The 19,185-nt window shown below is 39.9% G+C and overlaps 1 long non-coding RNA gene across 3 annotated transcripts in view; it reads right to left on the bottom strand.

Annotated features, from left to right (window-relative positions):
- The window catches only part of LOC131419972 (uncharacterized), a 121,490-nt gene that overhangs the window by 52,280 nt on the left and 50,025 nt on the right, over nucleotides 1-19,185 (bottom strand). For all 3 annotated transcript variants that reach the window (XR_009223415.1, XR_009223414.1, XR_009223416.1), the window contains one exon: nucleotides 6,034-6,148. This is a non-coding gene — a long non-coding RNA (uncharacterized LOC131419972). The remainder of the gene's footprint in view (nucleotides 1-6,033; nucleotides 6,149-19,185) is intronic.

The raw sequence follows: 19,185 nt of genomic DNA, 5'->3' as shown, positions 1-19,185 counted from the left end.
CATTCTTTATCCCTAGGTTCTTGGGTTAAGAGACTGTAGATAAATCAAGAGGTGGAATAGCACTCAGTGAAAAGGCTGAGGATGTGGAGGTTTTTGCCACATGAAATAGAGCTTCCTGGGTTCTTAGTGGAAAGATGTGGGAAGGTGTGGAAAGGTGGAGCTCAGTAGAAATCAGGTTACACAAGAAAATGCACAAAGGAGTAGGGAGAAGAGGTTTACTGTATCCTGTCTAAAGTTCACATTGTGCATAAACATATAAAAGAGAAGTCCTTCAGAGCAGATTTTATGAAGTGTATTTGTCCATATAGTAGCCCTCCTCGCTTTTTTCTATTAACATCAGAGTTTCAAAGAATGCACTTTGGGAAATACTTCTCTTGACACAGCAAAAATTGTGAATGAAGAAAGTCCATTGTAACACCTACCATCTGTACATGTAACCACAAAATTTTGAGAACTGCTTGGGAACAAGGAAATAATCTGGTGGAGAGGTTTTCAAACCAAATATTACATAGAACCCAAGTATATGAAACTGAGAAAAACAGAGCTGTTCTGGTTTTCTAGGCCTGAGAAGACTAGAGCCCCACCTTTGTTCATCTTCTGTGCCACCCCTTCCACCTCTGCCCCTGAAAAAGCTTCACAGAACCTTAGGAATTGGAGAAACACTTGCTGGAAATCCATTATCTAAGACAAGTCTCTCATTCTTTAACGGGGAGACAACAGCTTCAAGAGTTACACAACTAGATGCACAAGTGGGTCTGTAGTACAGGTCTCCAGCCCCACCAAGCAGAGTGTGTTTTCTACTGCATTATGATGCCTTATGTCTTTTCTTTCACCACTTGTGTAGTTCATTGTGATTACTCCGTTTCACTGCTGATTCCCAATAACACAGCACCAGTGAACATAGTGAACTCTGTACTTCTTAAGAATCTCCCTGGGAATAGGCATAACATGGAGAATCATTTAGCCCATTACTGGTGTGCTAAACAATAGCATCCTAATGGCATGAACAAGTTAATGTTTCTACCCATGTCAAACGTACTAATAGAAAGTGATTTGGTCATGTGCCAGATTCTGTCTCAAAGATAAATAGCCTTTTTAAAAACTTCCTGAACAACGGTTTATCCTAACCTTTAGAATAAGATAAAAATGATTTTGAGAACAAAATTCCCAGCAGATTCAACTTTTAAAGATCTGGATATGAATGTGCTTGAAAGATTTCAGAAACATTCACATAGGTATTGAAGAAGCGCTAACAGTCAAACTTATGCATAGCTCTTTGCTAAGGCCTCATCTACTTATCAATGTGCCCTTGGGGAATGGTATTACTATAAAAGCCAAAACTTGTATATTATACTTCATAAATAATGGAAAACAAGTCAATGGGACAGCAGTGCCAATAGCAGAAAGTGTATTGCTCACAGCCTCCTGAAAGCTCCCATGTTGTAATACAGGAATCATTTCATTAAGTGGACCCACTTAACAGCAATGTTTCTCTCTTACAGACATTTATAAGGGTTTGCTTGCTTACAAGGGGTAGGATTGTTTGGTTTTTACAAAAATGAGATCATACTATCCTTATTCTGAAATGGCTTGATTTCATTTAAAAATATTAGAGACATTTCCAAACATGTAGAAAGTTACCTCATTCTGTTAATTACCGCATAATATTTTATAGCATGAATCTATCCCAGTAGATTCAACAATTTCCCTTTTTATAGATAGTGAGGCTGTTTTCTTGTTCTGTGACAGCATCAGATGCTTCTAATCTTTACAATTTTTGTTATTATGGGGAAAAATATCTTGTATTAATTGGCGTTTCCCTGATCAACGGCAAGGCTGAACTAATTTCATCTGTTCCTTGGCCATTCAGAATTCTCTCTTCTCTAAATTGATTGTTCAAATGTTTGTCCGTATTTCTACTGCATTGTTTAGTTTTTCTTATCAACGGGTAGGAATAATTTGTATTTAGAGATTAGCCACAGCCTATCTTTTAAGTCTGTGTATATTTTCCTTTATCATTAAGTAGTTTTAAAGTTTAATGTGGTCAAAATTTTCAGTCTTTCTTTTATGATTTTTGTTTCTGTGTCTTGTTTAGAAATCCCTTCTGGGGGCCAGGCTGGTGGCATAGTGGTTAAGTTTGCACGCTCCGCTTCAGCGGCCCGGGGTTCACAGGTTTGGATCCCAGGCATGGACCTATATGCACTGCTTATCAAGCCATGTTGCGGCAGGTGTCCCACATATAAAGTAGAGGAAGATGGGCACAGATGTTAGCCCAGGGCCAATCTTTCTCAGCAAAAAGAGGAGGATTGGCAACAGATGTTAGCTCAGGGCCAATCTTCCTCACCAAAAAAAATCCCTTCTGATCTAGAGATCCTAAGATTTTTTTCCTAAAATTTTTTGAAATTTTGTTTTATCACATTTATGTCTTTGATGCATCTGGCATTTATATTTATGGATGGTGTGAGGTAGGAATCTGGTGTTATATTTTTCCACGTAGAAAACACAATTTTCCTTCAATCTTGATTCTCTTCCATCCTGAGTGGATTTTCCTCAAATGCATGTTCAAAGCTAGGTTGCAGGCACGTCCGTAGTACAGCTCACAGGAAGGGGAAAGCAACCAGGGCAAGGGAAGCTGATGTTGCCCACATCACTTTTACTCCCATTCTCAAGGCCAGAACGTAGCCACGAGGCCATATGTAGCAATAAGGGAGGCTAGGAAAGTAGCTTTTAGTTAAGCAGTAAAGGAAGAAAGTGAGATTAGATTTGAGTCAACAGCAAGAAGTCTCCATCAATATCCATTTCTCCCATCTTCCTTAGTAAAAGAAGAAATTTTATTTAGGAAAGCAATAGGTTCAACTAAAAAACAAAACAATAACAAAAAATCGTCCTTGCTGCTAGCTATGACTATAAGTAGAAGTTAACGGGTGAGATTTCTGGAACAGATCCTTCAAACAAGGACAGCAAGCTTGGCATACTTTTTTATCCCTCTCATCCTCTATCTTCCTATTACCCAGAATGCAGACATTACTGTAGCTTCTTGGAAGAAGAGAAATATTGAGAACGAAAATCAAGCACTCAGGATGGCAAAACCCAAGTCCGAGGGTATCTCAGTGTTTGATGGCATTTCAGAATTGCCGACCAGCCCTCAATGGCCCATCTCTGATTTCCTTTTACATGAGAAAAAAATAACCCCCTCTCTTGTTTAAATTGACTATTTTAAAATTTCTGTAATATGCAGCCAAATCTCTTGTTAATTTACTGTCAGTTCTCATTCCTCTTTCCCTACTTATCTTATTGCACAGGCACTTTTTGTGTAATGATAAACAGAGGGGTGAAAATTTGACATCCTGTCTCATACCTGATTTTAAAGAGGACACGTCTAAATTTTCTCTATTAAGACTGATGTTTGGGGGCCGGCCCGGTGGTGCAAGGGGTTAAGTGCGCATGCTCCACTGCAGGGGCCCAGGGTTCGCCAGTCCGGATCCCAGGCAACACACTGCTTGTCAAGTCATGCTGTGGTGGCGTCCCATATAAAGTGGAGGAAGATGGGCATGGATGTTAGCCCAGGGCCAGTCTTCCTCAGCAAAAAGAGGAGGATTGGCAGATGTTAGCTCAGGGCCGATCTTCCTCCCAAAAAATAAAAATACTGATGTTTGCTGTGATATTTTGGTACATACCTTTTGTCTATTAAGTTGAAGGAAATCCTCTTCCATTCCTAATTTGCCACAAGTTTTTAATCATTAAAAGGTGTTGGATTTCAATGAATAATTTTTCTCTATATCTTATTAAGATGGTCATATAGTTCTCTCTTTAATCTGTTAATGTGGTGTTTGCTGTGGAAAGATGTTTCTAAAAATTTCTAAAACATGCTAAATGCTGTAATGCCTGTCCCAACCTCTTCCCTAATGTTCAGACTTACTCATCCAACTACATCTTTGAGACTCCTCTTGAATATCTAATAGGTATCTCAATATTACAATGTTTAATACCTAATTCTTAAAGAGATTCCATATATTTTCCTCTCCCAGTGATTCTCCAACTTGGCAAATGGCATCTCCATTCACTTAATTTCTCAGCCTCATCTTTGGAATCAACTTTACCTATTCCTCTCACATCCCACATCAAATCCATCCACCAAGAAATCATGCCAGCGCTACTTTAAATATATATCTGAATTTTTCCACTCTTCAACACCTCTATCTCTTCCATCCTGGCCCATACGGCTTAGGTTCCTTGGGAACTGATTCTGAGATGGAGATTTGCATGCAGAAACTTTACTAAGGAATTCTTTTGGGATAAATAATTGTGAAGGAGAAAAAGAAGTAGGATTGGGCAGAGGCAGAATTGAATTGAAATGGAACTGCAACAAAGGCATCAGGAGTTCTGGAGCTGGGATGGCCCTTGAGAGTTGTCCTGCCTCAGGGCAAGGGGGCTAGACTTAAGACCTTAGCATTGATAGCAACTGGAAGCAAACGGCCCCAGGAGCGGTGTTACACTGAGCAAAGCAGGCTCTCTGTGACAAAGGGCAATTCCTAGAAAGGATTCAATTGAGAGTCATCACGTACCAACATTCCCACCATCTGGGGAAAAATTCCTTAGTCATAAAGGGGGGATCTGGGTGGCACACCACAGCATCCACCACACTGTCTCCCCATCAATTCTCCCAGTCCTACTGCAATAATTTCATAATGATCTCCTGTTATCCCTGCTCCATCAGGTGTCAAGATTTATTATAAAAATAATAGTAATCAAAAAGAGAGTGTGGAATTGGCACACAAATAGAAACAAGCAGAGCAGAATAGAAAGTCAAGAAACAGACCTACACAAATATGGTCACGTGATTTATGACAAAATGTGGACTTTTCAATAAATAGTGAGGAGTCAATATCTATATGGAAAAAAAATCACACTTATAAAGGAAAACATTGATTATTGGGCCATAATAAATTAAGAACTTCTGCTCATCCAAAGTGTTTAAAGCCTGCAAAGACCAGTAAAAACATTTCTCTGACTGCAGCCAGTGCATGCCAATGATGATTCAGGAATAAAATAGGGATCACCCAACAAAGGAAACCAATTTCCTTTGGTCAAGTAATGAAGACCCCAAGAGGATCATCAGATTGTCAGCCCCACTGCGAGCAGGAGTATATCACTAATGGGAGTCCATTTGTGTTCTACGTTAATTCAAAAGTTCCAGGCCTAAATTGGGTTGTGGTAACAGAAAACACAGTTAATAATACCTCCAGATTTAGAAATGTGACTTGTATTGGTATCACCTGGACACCTACTCACACTTCATCTGTTGCCAAAAAGCCAGGACCTTGTCACCGTAGCCAAATCAATGAACACAATGACAAGGGATTGAGGAAAAGAAAGAGTAATTTTTAATTTTGCTAGCAAAATGAGGACTTGATAGGCCAGTGCCTCAAAACCCACTGTCCTCCCGAAGCATTAACAGTTATGACTTTTAAGGGAAAATCCATGAGAAAGAATGTGCTGTCTATCTGACTGCACCCATTTGGTAGGACAATTGTGTGAGGGTCCCAGACATTCTGGCATCGGGCCAGCTGTCATTTAGGTTTACAGCAGGAAGTTCAGTGCTCCATTGATCAATCTTCCCACGCCACCAGAAAATGTGCCCTGGGGAGAGGACGGAAACTGCTGCCAATTAACGATTACAAAGTTTACAAGGTTTTAGATTGGGGAGGGGAAGCTGTGGCTGTGCAGGTCGGTGCCCTCCCACCAGCCTTCGTTTGGCCAAAATAAGGGAATCTGCCGGAGTCCTCGGTTGTCTGCCTCCGTGAGGAATAGTGGATTTCGGCATCAGGAAGCCAAGGAGTTGGGGTCTGGGAAGCTTCATCTTCTTGATATTCTCTGGATATTAGTTTCCCTGTAACAAAACTTCAAAGGACCCGTAACTAGCCAAACTTCAGTGGGAGCCCCAGTGTGATGCCACCTGGGCTTGAACAATTTGCAACCTCCATTTGCCTTGTGAAATTCAAGGATACAATGGTTAAAAAAACTGATACTTACATGTGACTGTAACTTAGAGAAGCAGGGAAAGGAGATGAGTGTTTTTGGTTTTAACCTCATATATTCTGGGTTTAAAGTAGGGGAACTGATATCAGGGCCAGCATCACATCCACACCTGAAACAAAGCAGAAAGAGAAAAGAAAAGAGAAAATTGGTTTGGGACCACCAAAGTCAAATTTTTATTACACTCCTTTGTGAAACCACTCACAGTTTCCCTGAATTTAGTATAAACCAAAGGTACAGAAATTTGGTGTCTAAACACACTTAAGAGAAGACAGTACCTAATTTACAAATAAAAATTCTGTCATGTAAATTTAAGTGCCCTGGGCCGGCCCAGTGGCTTAGCAGTTAAGTGCTCGCGCTCTGCTGCTGGCGGCCCGGGTTCGCATCCTGGGCACGCACCGACACACCACTTCTCCCGCCATGCTGAGGCCACGTCCCACATACAGCAACTAGAAGGATGTGCAGCTATGACATACAACTATCTACTGGGGCTTTGGGGGAAAAAATAAATAAATAAATCTTAAATTTAAGTGCCCTCTTTCCTTCATAAATCCTGGCTTTCTTCAGGATTTTGAAGCCAGGTACCTGAGGATTACTGTAGATATTCAGTAAGTAGATAATCTGTAGATAATCAATACGAACATGATTGCCTTTTGACCTTGTTATGAAGCTTGTCAATTTGCTGTTTCTTGTTTAACTTGAGGAGTGACTCAGGTCTCCTTGAGGATTTGTGAGTTTGTTTTGCAGAAGAAAGAGGATGCCCTCGGGGAGGTTGCGATCACCAGATGGCTGCCCTCAGCAGCTGTTGAAGCCCAGAAGTCAGATTGCCCAGGGGCTTATTGGGAATGACCCCTTTGTTTCTCTGAATCTCTTCCTGACAAGCTCCTTAGCTCTAACAAAACCCCCTGCTTTTTGCTCTGGTTAAGGTGGATTTGAGTGAACCCATGCTCCCACCTTCTCATGTTGGCCAACTCGAATGGGGCCTTTCTCCATCTCCAAGCACCCATGTCTCAGTGTTTGGCTTGCTGTGCATCGGGCACATGAACTTGAGAGAAAGAGGCTCAGTATCAACTTGTCATTACACCTAAAAGACATCAACTAAGTTTTATGCAGGCTTACAAACAAATGGTATTTTGTTTGCAAGCTCAATAATCATTTCCTTGAAATACTTTGCTACATAAACTCTTTTAGAATAAAATTTGATGAATGATCAGAGGTACACAAACTTGAGATCACATGCACTGACATCAATTCACAATGATGGAACTTTCCACCAGCTCTCCCTGTATATTCCATTCCCTCCAACAATGCTACCCAGAGACTATAATTTCTGGCCATTATAAAGGCCTCTCTCTTTTTATGCAACCTGCAACCTGGAATCTAAATCTGACCCTCATTTTTGTCCCCAAGCTTTGAAATCTTTTGAAATACACAAAATGTGACAGTACGAGAGCTTCCTCCCTAAGCTTATCCCAGTCAAGCTGTGAGAAACTCGAGGCTGAGAAAGAAGCTGGAGGACATTATTCACTTTCCCTTTTCTAACTTTGTAGGCTGTCCAGCACTCCCCATGAATATGTAATTCTAGGCTAACTGACCCAGTACCACAGGAAGACATTGTCACCCCCATTATTTCTATTTTTTATTTAAAACTGATCTTAAAATAATAATAAACATAGCCTCCAATCACATGAGAATGGTGTAAATCATAATTTAGAATCAAGAAGACTTGGGGTAACTAATGACCTGCTACATAATAGTTCTGTAACACTGGACCTTTAACTGAGCCTCTCTAGGACTCGGTTTTCTCAGCTGTAATATGAAGACGACATTTACTCTGCAGAGTGGTTGCAAGAATTTGATGCAAAGAATATAAAGTGCCTGGCATATGATAGGCTCCCAAATACAAGTCTTATGATTTATTAAGATCAACAACCTACCATCCCAGAAGAATTCAGAAGGACCACTTTCTGAATTTATACTAGCATCTGATGAATCTCCATTTAATTAAGCAACGTTTTCTTTTGTGTTCCTAAATCTTTAATAGTTTGTTTTTTTAGTTTTTGCAACAGATGAACAAAATAGCATTTTCAACACCTTCGTATATTTCTGCTTAGTGGAAATAATAGTGCCCTAAGATCTGTCAAAAATATCTGGTTTCAACAAGCTGATAGTGTAATCAGCAAGCTGACTGGCTGAGGAAGAAACTGTACCTCTGTGATTGTAACAAATCCTCTCTCTCCATTTGTGGAAGATCCTCCCTCTCGATGGGTGGTCATTGAGGGATGTTGCAGAGGATGGTGAAATGTTCTTTGGTTTGATATTGGCATGCTTTACAGCACCAAATATCAGAAGGAAGGCTGCAAACACACTTATTCATTTAACCGAACCGCCAAGCTGAAGTGTTTTTGAAATTTGTCTACACCGTTCAGGGATTTGCAAAGTTCTCACCTTAAAAGCCAGCAGTTGAACCTTGGACAGGCAACAAAAACAGCTGGCTGCATCTCTGTTATTACTATTGACAAGAGATTCTCACATATTGAGGTATATGCGGTAATTATTTGGGTTCAAAACTGATTTGGCTTAAACTAAAAAGCCTGACTTATGGCCTATCAAACATACACTGTACATCTACTTAACCATTAAAGTAAAGAATATACTCTCTTAAGATCAGAATGCATACTTCCCCTCCTATGCCCTATTGGTAACACCCTATTGCTAACAGCCCGGATTAGTCTCTTTCCTGACATCAGGGTCACGTTGACCTGCTAATTTGCAACTGGATACCTTCTGGAAATTTTGATGAAAATGTATCCTGGGTGTGTATGTATGTTCTTTGTTCTAAAAAGATATAAGACTGTACTGAAAACCATGATTCTCTGGAACTTTTTCTAAGGCCTTCCCGGGTTATAATCCTCACTCTGGCTCAAGTAAACTCACCTTATTTATATAGAATGGTTATTGGTTATTTTGGTCGACACTATTATTCTAAATTACAGCATTTTTTTCTCTTTTTTTCCCCTGTTAAATACAAAGAATTAAAATAATGCTTTTCTACATGCTTATTGAAGAACTATATTCTTAAACAAGGATTTTCACGTTCAGCTCTAATTTTAAAATTTAATGAAAATCAGTAAGCATTATGGATGCTAGAATTTAGGTACATGTTATTCTAGTTTAGAAACTCCCAGTTTATTTATTGTTATTTATTTTTTATTTTTTTAAATTTATTGGGGTCATACTGGCTTGCAACAGTGTAAATTTCATGTGTACATCACTATATTTCAGTTTCTGTATAGCTGCATCGTGTTGCCACCAATAGTCCAGTTTTTATCCCTCACCATATATAAGTGCCCCTTTATCCCTTTTGCCCTTCCCCCACCCACTTCTCCTCTGGTAACCACTAATCTATTCACCTTATCTATCTGTTTGTTTATCTTCCACATATGAGTGAAATCATACTGCGTTTGTCTTTCTCTGTCTGACTTATTTTGCTTAACATAATACCCTCAAGGTCCATCTGTGTTGTAGCAAATGGGATGATTTTGTCTTTTTCTATGGTTGATTAGTATTCCATTCTATACATATATATCACATCTTCTTTATCTATTCATCTGTTGATGGGCACTTGGGTATCTTCCAAGTCTTGGCTATTGTGAATAATGCTGCAAGAACATAGGGGTGCATCAAACTCTTTGAATTGTTGATTTCATGTTCTTGGGATAAATACCTAGTAGTGGGATAGCTGGATCATGTGGTATTTCTGTTTTTAATTTTTTGAGAAATCTCCATACTGTCTGCCATAGCGACTGCACCAGTTTGCATTCCCACCAGCAGTATATGAGGGTTCCCTTTTCTCCACATCCTCTCCAACACTTATTTCTTGTCTTGTTAATTATAGCCATTCTGATGGGTGTGAAGTGATATCTCATTGTAGCTTTGATATGCATTTCCCTACTAATTAATGATGTTGAACATCTTTTCATGGGCCTCTTGGCCATCTGTGTATCTTCCTTGGAAAAATGTCTCTTCATATCCTCTGCCCATTTTATAATCAGGTTAATTGTTTTGTTGTTGAGTTGTACGAGTTCTTTATATACTGTGGAAATTAACCCCTTGTTGGATATATGATTTGCAAATATTTTCTCCCAGTTGGTGGGTTGTCTTTTCATTTCGTTCATGGTTTCCTTTGCCTTGTAGAAGCTTTTTAGTCTGATGTAGTTCCATTTGTTTCTTTTTTCTTTTGTTTCCCTTGCTTGAGTAGACATGGTCTTCCAAAAGATGCTGCTAAGACCATTGTCAAAGAGTGTACTGCCTATATTTTCTTCTAGGATTTTTATGGTTTCAGGTCTTACATTCAAGTTTTTAATCCATTTTGAGTTAATTTTTGTGTATGGTATAAGATAATGGTCCACTTTCATTCTTTGCATGTGGCTGTCCAGTTTTCCCAACACTATTTATTGAAGAGACTTTCCTTTCTCCATTGTATGTTCTTGGCTCCTTTGTTGAAGATTAGCTGTCCATAGATGTGTGGTTTTATTTCTGGGTTCTTGATTCTGTTCCATTGATCTGTGTGTCTCTTTTTGTGCCAGTACCATGCTGTTTTGATTACTATAGCCTTGTAGTATATTTTGAATTCAGGGAGTGTGATACCTCCAATTTGTTCTTTTTTCTCAGGATTCCTAAGCCATTTGGGGTCTTTTGTTGTTCCATATCAATTTTAGGATTCTTTGTTCTATTTTCATGAAGAATGTCATTGGGATTCTGATTGGGATTGCATTGAATTTGTAGATTGCTTTAGGTAATATGGGCATTTTAACTATGTTTATTCTTCCAATCCATGAGCATGGAATATCATTCCATTTCTTTACATCATCTTCAATTTCTTTCAATAATGTCTTATAGTTTTCAGTGTATAGGTCTTTCACCTTCTTGCTTAAATGTATTCCTAGATATTTTATTCTTTTTGTTGTAATTGTGAATGGGATTGTATTCTTGATTTCTCTTTCTACTAGTTCTTTGTTAGTGTATAGAAAAGCAACTGATTTTGTATGTTGATTTTGTACCCGGAGACTTTACTGTATTTGTTGATTATTTCTAATAGTTTTTTGGTGGAATCTTTAGGGTTTTCTACATATAGAATCATGTCATCCAAAAATAGTGACAGTTTTACTTCTTCCTTTCCTATTTGGATTCCTTTTATTTCTTTTTCTTGCCTAATTGCTCTGGCAAAACATTCAGTAGTATGCTGAATAAGAGTGGTGAGAGTGGGCATCCCTGTCTTGTGCCTGTTCTCAGAGGAATAGCTTTCAGTTTTTCACTGTTGAGTATGATGTTGGCTGTGGGTTTTTCATATATGGCCTTTATTATGTTGAGGTACTTTCCTTCTATACCCATTTTATTCAGAGTTTTTATCATAAATGGATGTTGGATCTTGTCAAAAGCTTTCTCTGCATCTATTGATATGATCCTGTAATTTTTATTCCTCATTTTGTTACTGTGGTGTATCACATTGATTGATTTGCAGATGTTGAACCATCCCTGCATGCTGGTGTATGACCCTTTTAATGTATTGTATTTAATTTACTAATATTTTGTTGAGGATTTTTGCATCTATATTCATCAGCAATATTCGCCTGTAATTTTCCTTTTTTGTTTTGTCCTTGTCTGGTTTAGCTATCAGGGTAATGTTGGCCTCATAGAATGAGTTAGGAAGCACCTCATCCTCTTCAATATTTTGGAATAGTTTGAGAAGGACAGGTATTAAGTCTTCTTTGAATGTCTGGTAGAATTCACCAGGGAAGCCATCTGGCCCTGGACTTTTGTTTTTGGGAGGTTTCTGATTACTGTTTCGATCTCTTTACTTGTGATTGGCCTATTCAGATTCTCTATTTCTTCTTGATTCAGTTTTGGGAGATTGTATGATTCTAAGAATTTATCCATTTCTTCTAGCTTATCCAATTTGTTGGCATATAGCTTTTCATAGTATTCTCTTGCAATCCTTTGTATTTCTGTGGTGTCCATGGTAATTTCTCTGCTTTCATTTTTGAATTCTTCTTTTTTTCATAGTGAATCTGGCTAAGGGTTTGTCAATTTTGTTTATCTTCTCAAAGAACCAGCTCTTTGTTTCATTGATCCTTTCTACTGTTTTCTTAGTCTCTAATTTATTTCTGCTCTGATTTTTATTATTTCCCTCCTTCTACTGACTTTGAGCTTTGTTTGTTCTTCTTTTCTCGTTCTTTTAGGTGTAGTTTAAGATTACTAATTTGAGATTTTTCTTGTTTGTTGAGGTAGGCCCCTATTAGTACCACTTTTGCTGCATCTCATAAGAATTAGTATGTTGTGTCTTCAGTTTCATTTGTCTCCAGGTATTTTCTGATTTCTCCTTTAATTTGTTCATTGATCCAATGGTTGTTCAGTAGCATGTTGTTTAGTCTCCAGATATTTGTGACTTTACCTGCTTTTTTCTTGTAGTTGATTTCTAGTTTCATACTGTTGTGGCTGGAAAAGATGCTTGATATGACTTCAATCTTCTTAAATCTATTGAGGCTTGCTTCGTTTCCCAACATATGGTCTATCTTTGAGAATGTTCCATGTGCACTTGAGAAGAATGTGTATTCTGCTGTTTTTGGATGAAATATTCTATATATACCTATTAAGTCCATCTGGCCTAGTGTTTCACTTAAAGCCACTGTGTCCTTGTTGACTTTCTGTCTAGATGATCCATTGATGTGAGTGTGGTGTTAAAGTCCCCTACTATTATTGTGTTGCTGTCAATTTCTCCCTTTAGTTCTGTTAAGAGTTGCTTTATATACTTTGGTGCTCCTGTGTTAGGTGCATATATATTTATAAGTGTTATGTCTTCTTGGTGGAATGTCCCTTTTATCATTACATAATGCCCATCTTTGTCTCTTATTATCTATTTTACCTTGAATTCTGTTTTGTCTGATATAGGTATGGCTACAACTGCTTTCTTTTGCTTGTCACTTGCTTAGAGTATCATCTTCCATCTCTTCACTCTGAGCCTATGTTTGTCTTTAGAACTGAGATACATTTCCTGGAGGCAACATATTATTGGGTCTAGTTTTTTAATCCATCCAGCCACTTTGTATCTTTTTATTGGTGAATTCAATCCATTTATATTGAGGGGGATTATTGATATATGAGGGCTCAATACTGCCATTTTATCTTTTGTTTTCTTGTTGTTCTATATTTCCATTGTTTCTTTTTCCTTGTATTTCTATCTGCCATTTCTTTTTTGTGTTGTGAGTTTGTGAGCTAATTGTATTAGTTATAGTTTTTTTTTATGCTTTCTTTCCCTTTATCTTTTATGTTATAATTGTTTACTAACCTATTCTAACATAGAGCTCCAATTTTCTGATTCTGTCTATTTATCACCTTGCACAAGGTTTTCTGAATCTTTGCTTTTTAGTTTCAGATAGGAGGACTCCTTTCAAGGGTTTCTTATGAGCCAGGTCTAGTGACGATGAACTCCCTCAGCTTTTGTTTATTAGGAAAGTTTTTATTTCTCTGTTGTATCTGAAGGATAATTTCACTGGATAGAGTATTCTAGGCTGATAGTTTTTATCTTTCAGTATTTTGAATACATCATTCCACTCTCTCCTAGCCTGTAGGGTTTCTGCTGAGAAATCTGCTGAAAGTCTGATGGGTGTTTCTTTGTAAGTTATTTTCTTCTGTCTTGCTGCCCTTAATATTTCTTCTTTGTCATTGACTTTTGACAGTTTTAATATTATATGCCTTGGAGAAACTCTTTGCATTGAGCTAATTAGGGGTTCTCTTAGCTTCACGTACGCGCATGTCCAGTTCCTTCCCCAAGTGTGGGAAGTTCGCAGCTAGTATTTCTTTGAATAAGCTCTTTGCTCCCTTCTACTTCTCTTCCCCTTCTGGGATACCTATGATCTTTATGTTACTTTTCCTAATTGAATCAGGTATTTCTCAAAGAATTTTTATTTATTTAAAATCTTAGTTTTCTCTCCTCCTCTAGCTGACTCATTTCTAGATTTCTACCCTCAAGCTCACTAATTCTCTCCTCCATATAGTCTGCTCTATTTTTAATGCTTTCTACATTATTTTCCTTCTCATTTATTGTGTTCTTCATCTTCAGAATTTCTGTTTTGTTTTTTTCTGAGTTTCAATCTCCTTGGTGAAGTACTCCTTCTGTTCATTAATTTTATTTCTGAGCCCACTGAACTGTCTTTCTTAGTTTTCTTGTAACTCTGAGTTTCTTTATGACAGCTATTTTGAATTCTCTGTCAGTCAGGTGGTAAACTTCTGTGACTTCAAGTCTGGTTTCTGGAGAGTTGTCATTCTTTCTGTTCTGCTGTTACTGTAGTTCTCCATGGTGTTTGATGAATTGGTCCTCTGCCAGCATATTCGTGGTAGTAACCACTTTCTTATTTGGGTATGGCTTGTTTATTTTGGTTCTGAGCTGCTTCTTGTTGTATTTGAGAGCCTACGCTTTCCTCCCTCCACTGCCTCTGCCAGGGGTGTCATCAGTGCTCTCCTTGTGCCACTTGTGGTACAAGGTTGCTCCAGGGTTGCTGGTGCCTTCACTTTAGTCTCAAGTGTTGCCACTGGGGTCACCAGGCTGCGAGCACTCCTACTGCTTATGTGGTCTCCAGGGTCTCATGTTCCCCACTGGCTCTCTGCAGGCTTGGATGCTGCTGCCCCATGCACCACCTGTGCTGCTGCTTCTGGGTTGTCTGAGGGTGCTGGTTGCACTGCTACCAGGTGTGCTGGGTTCATGGGTGTCACTGCTGGAGGCCTGGGGATCCAAGGAATGGTGCCGCAGCCCCTGCTGCTGGTGGAGCTGGTGTCGGGGATGTCACCACTGGGGGCTGGGTCACCAGTTTTGCTATGGTTCCTGAAGCCTCTGGTCACAGATTCCACCTGCTGCCACTAGGGGCAGCAAGGGCTAAGCAGGGAGAAGTTTTTGTTGTTGCTCACTGTGCAGCCTCTGGTCTCTAGTGCTAGCCGGTATGTTTCTAAAACTCAGGTCAGAGCCCCCCACCTTAGCTGGAAATATCCGAGTTTTGTATACTATCCCCACAGTTGGAAGGACCTGGCCACTGCCGTGGGAGGGGGCGCATGCTGGATCTGCTGCTAGACAGGCAGGGAGCAATCCAATCTTCCCTCTCCGCCCCTGCCGGGACTGCTCACAGGCACACAGGCTAGGTCCCCAGGGAAATAGGCAGGGAGCATCCGATCTGCCCCGTCTGCCCCCGTCTGGACCAGTGGAGCAAGTCACACCTGTTTTCTCATAGGCATGTGGGCCAGTGTGGGGATGCATGCCCTGGACTGCTGCTGCCAGGGGAGGCGGGTGGGGGCTGTTCCCCTAGGTCCACTACCTCCCGGTGGTCCAGTCCACCCACCTTCAGCTGTATAGATGTCTAGATCTCTATGCATCCTGTTGTGCTGTGTAGGAAATCCTCTTTTGGTCAATGGATGTCTGACTGATTGTAACTTAGAGGCGAGAGACAAAGGGAACAACTCACTCTGCCATGATGTTGACATCCAGAAACTCCTGGTTTAAAGATTTTATTTATTTATTTTTCCCCCAAAGCCCCGGTAGATAGTTGTATGTCGTAGTTGCACATCCATTCTAGTTGCTGTATGTGGGACGCGGCCTCAGCATGGTCGGAGAAGCGGTGCGTCGGTGCTCGCCCGGGATCCGAACCCGGGCCGCCAGCAGCGGAGTGCGCGCACTTAACCGCTAAGCCACGGGGCCAGCCCAAGAAACTCCTGGTTTATTACGTTAACTCCTAGCAGTATTGCTAATCTAATCTAACGTAATCTAGATATCAACAGTAACAAAAAATATTTTTAAAAAACTTTATACACTGCACAAAGACAGGAAAAGATCAGCTAAGATTAACAGAAATTTGTTACAAAAATTTTGGAGGCATTTCAAAAAACTCTATGGCTGATGTGACTGGAATGAGAAAAATAACTTTTAACTTTCCCATACTTTACATTAAGAAAACAAAGCTGGCTTGTCATCTAAAAGAAAGCAGAGAGGGGGAAAAGTAACCACAAAACCCCAAATCCTAAGCTTTGTTTCTCCATGTATCTCTTGAATTAAAGATCCAAGATATTCATGGGCTAAAGAAGTAGGTGCATAATTCTCTACTAGACAAGTTATCCTTTTTATTTTCAAGGCAGCCCAAGTATTAACTCTGATCTCTCTCCTGTCCCTATTTTCAGACTCTCAACTCCCAGAAACTATGGTAGGAAATAGCAGGGAAATTCCAACTTTCTTTTTCATAGCCTCCCCTATATGTTGGGATGCCAAAATTGTGTCTTCCCAGACTCCCCAATAGTGATGGATGCATGTGAGATAGAGTTCTAACTAATAAGTAGAGAATCTACTGGGCATTTCTGAGAAAGCCTTTGTTTTCCTGATACAGGCATTCCCTAATGCTCTTTCATTCTTTCCTTCCTCCTTTTACCTCAATGTGGATGTGATGGCTGGAGCTGCAGCAGCCATTAAGAAAAGACCAAGAGAATACTATCTTTGGCCTTGGTAGCCTTAAGCATCTGAACCAACACCTTGACTTGTGGATTTCCTGTTGTACCAGCCACACTTTCTTGCTACTGAATATAATTCCTGAAAGATGTATCTCCAAAGGTACAGATTGTTAGACAGCATTTATTGATTGCTCACTGTGTGCCAGGGACACTGTGAAAAGTACTCCATATTCATTATTCCATTTATTTCTCATGATGATCCTGGGAGACAAGCACTATTATTACTTTTATTACCAAAATAAGGACATCAAAGCACAGAAAGTTGAATGATGTTGCTCGGGGTCACATGATTAGCAAGAACTGAAACTGGCCGCAGGGAGTCTGACCCCAGAGCCCTGGCTCTGATCCACTCCAGCACCACGTCTTGGACTGGAGGAAGGGCCATGACGGGAAGTCAAGTCAGCAGTGCTCGTAGGGACTGGCCAGCAGCCCCCAGTTTCTACAGAACTGTTAAAAATGATCCTGTCCTCACCCAGCATACTCACTTTGGAAGGATCTCTGCCTGGATCTCAGAGTTGATGAGGGGTTTGCCCATCATCCCACCCTTCAATGGAAAATTAGAGCAGGTCTGTGCTGGGATGTGAGCAGGGTCAGCATCACCCCCTTTCTGAAGCCAGAGTTTCTCACTGAGGATGAATAATTAAAAAAAAAAGAAAAGCAAAGAATGGAACAAAGGAAGAAAGAGAGGAAGGAAAAAGAAAAAAAAAGGTAAAAGAAACATAAGAGGAAAGTACAAGAGAAAAAGAGGAAAGAGAAAGACAAAGAGAAGAGAGCAGAGAATAAGAACAACAATAATATGGAGTCACAGGAAAGACAGTGCAGAAAAAAGGAATCCAGCAAGCAAGCAAGCTGAGATGTCAACATAGAAGCTGAGAGAAAGGCAGACAACAAGGAACATACAGTGGAATTAGCCAAAAGAATTCGGCACTAGAGGGAGTCAACTGATATGAATATTGTGGAACTAATCTCGTGGAAAACTGAGCTAATGATGCTGAATATGCATGTGAGAACTTCCTGCATATTTTTTAGGAAAATAATGAAGAGATGATGAGGAAGGACAAGATGCTCAATTTGGAGGATAGAAAACAGAAACCCACTTGAGGATACCAGCTTTGCCTTCCTCTGAGGACTAACGCTTACTGGGTCTTCTCCATCTACTCACCAGGTGCTCTACTGTGCTTCACACACATTACTGCACTCAGTGCACATGACCCAACCCCACGAGGGAGACCACATTATTACCCCCTTTATAGACGCGGACACTGAAGCTGAGAAAGGTTAAATATCTTTCCCAAAGTCACAGAACAGTGAGAACTAGAAGGGGGTTTGAAGCTACATCTCTCAGACTCCAGGGCCCAAGCTTGGAAGTCTCATGGTAGATTTTGCCAGGAATCAAAATTACATTTGACTAAAAATGTCCAAGGTAGGCTGGAAGGACTCAATATGTTTCAGGAAATATTCAGAGTTGCATCTCCTAAACTCATCCTTAAATATATATTTTTTCATTACAAAGAAAAAATATCCTAAAGTCTGGTATTCAGGATTTAAAAAAACAAAACAAAACAGGATTTCTGTCTGAAGACTTTGTCTGCAAAGCTAATTTCAGCAGACAATGAAAGAACAGTTAAAGCTGTTGAAAAAAAATGAATCCAAGAATTTTATACTAAGCTCCTGTCCTCCATGAGTAAACGCAGAAGACACGCATTGGCAGGACTGAGAATGAGCACTAACCTACCTCTCCACAAACACGCACTCTGAAAACCAGAATAAAACAAATAATTCAAAGATCTATTTCAGCTGACGAGTAAATAAGTCAAAATTAAAAACCATAGAATGCATAGTTGTTACAAAAGACCTACTGACAGCTCTAAAATAAACACAGTTAAGACTTAATTGTTTTAACACAATTCTTCTGAAAAGAAAGAAAAAGAAAAATAACCATAAGACACAAATTAACTAAAATAGTCTGTTGCATAAATCCTGAGTATGGTATTAAAGATGGAGAAATGAGGGGCTGGTCCGGTGGAGCCGTGGTTAAGTTCACATACTCTGCTTTGGCGGCCTGAGGTTTGCAGGTTCAGATTCCGGGTGCAGAATGATGTACCTCTTGTCAAGCCATGCTGTGGCGGCGTCCCATATAAAGTAGACGAAGATGGGCATGGATGTTAGCTCAGGGTCAATCTTCCTCAGCAAAAAGAAGAGAATTGGCAACAGATGTTAGCTCAGGGCTAATCTTCCTCTCACACACACACACACACACACACACACACACACACACAAAACATGGAGAAATGAGAGCCAGCCCTGATGGCCTAGTGATTGATGTTCAGTTCACTCCACTTCAGCGGCCTGGGTTCAGTTCCTGGGCGTGGAATCACACAACTTGTCTGTCAGTAGCCATGCTGTGGTGGTGGCTCACATAGAAACACCAGAACAACTTACAACTATACACAACGATGTACTGGGGCTTTGGCGGGGTGAGAGGCGAAGAAGAAAAAAGGAGGAAGACTGGCAACAGATGTTAGCTTAGGGTGAATCTTCTGCCAAAAAAAAAAAAAAAATGGAGAAATGAGTATAGAGGGAAGCAGTAAAGTAAATGTAAGC

Source organism: Diceros bicornis, chromosome 22, assembly GCF_020826845.1.
Source record: "Diceros bicornis minor isolate mBicDic1 chromosome 22, mDicBic1.mat.cur, whole genome shotgun sequence".
Taxonomy (NCBI): domain Eukaryota; kingdom Metazoa; phylum Chordata; class Mammalia; order Perissodactyla; family Rhinocerotidae; genus Diceros; species Diceros bicornis.
This window is presented reverse-complemented; position numbering and strand designations above follow the sequence as displayed.